The sequence below is a fragment of the Jaculus jaculus genome, chromosome 23, assembly GCF_020740685.1.
Source record: "Jaculus jaculus isolate mJacJac1 chromosome 23, mJacJac1.mat.Y.cur, whole genome shotgun sequence".
Taxonomy (NCBI): domain Eukaryota; kingdom Metazoa; phylum Chordata; class Mammalia; order Rodentia; family Dipodidae; genus Jaculus; species Jaculus jaculus.
The window spans coordinates 3,789,277-3,789,521 of NC_059124.1; positions in this window are offsets into that span (position 1 = coordinate 3,789,277).

The window sequence follows — 245 nt, forward strand, 5'->3', positions numbered from 1 at the left end:
CCATGTTTCCCATTGTCTGAGTAAACAATAAAGAAATGATCATGGCAAATTCAACAATCCCCAGTCTCTCAATATCAATGTGGACACTAATGTTCATACTTCTGTTCTACAACATGACCTTCATCCATGTTCCTCAGTTCCCACAGACCAACGCCATGTGAAGACCCAGTTTCTCATCTTTAATGTTGCTTTTCTCCATTGTTTATTCTTACTTATTTAAGGAGTCTAGCTGGAATTCAGCAGTA